At 52.6% G+C, this 2,755-nt stretch overlaps 1 non-coding gene across 1 annotated transcript; it reads right to left on the reverse strand.

Annotated features, from left to right (window-relative positions):
* LOC132537246 (U6 spliceosomal RNA) lies at positions 1 to 108 on the reverse strand. The gene has a single exon (XR_009548707.1). It is a non-coding gene; the product is annotated as a U6 spliceosomal RNA (small nuclear RNA).
* Between the last annotated feature and the right edge of the window lie 2,647 nt (positions 109 to 2,755).

The raw sequence follows: 2,755 nt of genomic DNA on the forward strand, positions 1-2,755 counted from the left end.
AAAAATATGGTATGCCTCATGAATCTGTGTGTAATCCTTGAGCAGGGGCCATGCTAATCTTCTCTGTTATCATGCCAGTTTTAGTATATGTACTACCGAAGCTAGGACTATATTATAATCTTATTTAAAAAGTGTTAAGAGATGGAGACAGTTGGAGTCAGGCAGTGGCACAGTGGGTTAAGCGCACATGGCGCAAAGCTCATGGACCAGAGGAAAGATCGCGGTTCTAGCCCCTGGCTCCCCACCTGCCCGGGAGTCCCTTCACAGGTGGTGAAGCAGGTCTGCAGGTGTCTGTCTTTTTCTCCCCCTTCTGTCTTCCCCTCTTCTCTCCATTTCTCTCTGTCCTATCCAACAACAACATTAATCACCACACAATGTTAAGCAACAAGGGCAACAAAAAGGAAAAATAAATAAAAATAAAAAAGAGTGGAAAAGAATAGACAAGAAAAAAAAAAGAAAGGGAGACAATGAGACCTTGGTGACAACAACAACAACAAAAATAAAATAACCTATTTATACTTTAGAATTGCAGAATGGCTAGGGCAATGGCTCTGTACGAATTAAGTCCTGAATTCAATCCCCAGATTTGCATGTGCCATAGTCATGCTCTGCTTCTCTTTTTTTTGTATTAATAAGTAACATTTTTCCTTTTTTTAATTTCCTTTTAAAAAAAAAAAAAAAAAAAACCACGGTTCCTGCCCGGTTCCTACCAGCTCCAAGATCAGCTCTTGCCTGGCTCTGTGGGGCTCCTAGTGCAGCTCCCACCTGCCAGCATCCTGGCTGCCCCATTGTGTGAGTAGGAAGACTGCAGTCTCCCAAGGACTGTCCCCACAGACACAAGAACCCCAGGCGACCCCTGCCCACCCACCACCACACATGGAGCCCTGCCAATCCCAGGCCACCTGCATGAGGGGGGTTGGGGGTGGGTGTTGGCAGTGCCCTCCAGGACCAGCAGGTTGCAAAGTGCCAGACCCTCAGCCCAGACCCAGTCCACAGCTCGGGCCCAGGGCTCAACAAGGGTTGGAGGCAGCTGGCCTGGGGCACCCCTCTGAAATGCATGTCTCTTCCGAGAGAGACAGAGACAGAGAAAACACTCCAGTTCTAGAAGTGTGAGGAGAGCCCCAACCTGGACCTGCACCCTGTGCCCAGCCTCCTTCACCCTAGTCTGGGAGCTTGGCTCCCCATGTTGCCCCAGACCAAACTCGAAGTTCAGGATTCCTAACAGTCATTCCCCGAGGACCTCATAGTGGGCCACAGAGAGAGCAAGGACAATGGGCGCACATTTCGGGTGGGCGGGCGTGCGGAAAGTTCTCTAGGACTGGTCGCTCCCGAAGCCAGGTCGGTGGGTTCAGGGGTCCCCTCCTGCCCAGGCGATTGGGGTGGGCAGGAGGCGCACTGCCCGGACTCCAGCTGAGCTGGCGGGTCCTCACCCTCAGGGCGCTTGGAGCCACCAGCACTGACACACTAGGTGAGGCCCAGGGACCAAGGACCCCTCTCCCAGCAGGAAGGAAAAGGAAGGCCCACCTCACAGACTCTCCTGCAGGGTCCCTGCACTCATGGAAGCTGAAAGCAGCTCAATCTGAGGGCACGCAGGCACCCTTCCAGGGTGTCCCTGCCAGGGGTGCGTGGTCTGGGGGCTCGTGGACACCTCCCCTGGGTTCCCCCCTGCCAGGGATGCGCATGGCCTTGATCCAGGGGAGCGCCCCGCTCAAGGCCACTGGGTCCTGCAGGTTTCTGGGTGCGTGCAGCCACCTCTAAGGGGTGCGCCTGGCCCGGGGTACTGGTTCCTTGGGCGCTGGCCCCTCTGCGGCTGTACCCTGACTTTGCCCCTCCCCCCACCCAGCACCTTCCCAGGCAGGCACAAAACCCAACCTTCAAGGGCACAGGAACCAGGGGCCACTTACTCGGAATTGGAGGAATCTCACTAGATGGGCTCCAGCACTATGGACCTGGCTGCTGGCTGCTGTCTGGCATAGCACCTTGGGGAGTCCCCAGCAGTACTTCCACATGGGGGACCTCCGCACAGTTCTGGCTGGGAGCTCAAGGCACAGGGCCCAGGCCCCAGCGCTGGAGCCTATGGGTGCGACCCAATTACCAAATAATGTGATGGTAACATTAACTATTGATTGTCTTTTTGAACCCTAAGACAGCAGGAACCTCACATCTCCACTATAGAGCCTCTACTTCCCCCAGTCCTGGAACCCTTGGATAGGACCCACTTTCCCGTATGCCTCTCCCAATCCATATCAAATAATGTTGCATCTGCCGATCACATCCTAATCAACACAACGATTGCCACCTCAACATGCTTCACTTCAGACTGTGTCCAGAGACTTCATGTGTGGATTGACAACCCTTCAGCTTCATTACTCGGGTGAGACCTTTCCTTTCATAGTATACTCTAATTCCATCTCAGGTGGTTCACTTTCTAACAAAGTCCCAAAACCTAGATATACACCAGATTCTGTGAGAGAGAGCATATGTTGACACGTATCCATAAACTACTGCAAAAATATATACCTGAAAGCAGAAGTACACTAGAGTTTGCAGTGAGTATCCCCCTAACACTTCCTCTCCACTATTCCAAGCTTTGGGTCCATGATTGCTTAACAATTTGTTTAGCTTTGTATGTTAACTCTCTTTTCAGTCACCAGGTTCCAGATGTCATCATCATGTCAGCCAGGCTTCCCTGGACTGAAGACCCCACCAATATGTCCTGAAACTCCGCTTCCCCAGAGACCCACCCTACTAGGGA

This window comes from Erinaceus europaeus, chromosome 2 (assembly GCF_950295315.1).
Source record: "Erinaceus europaeus chromosome 2, mEriEur2.1, whole genome shotgun sequence".
Lineage (NCBI taxonomy): Eukaryota > Metazoa > Chordata > Mammalia > Eulipotyphla > Erinaceidae > Erinaceus > Erinaceus europaeus.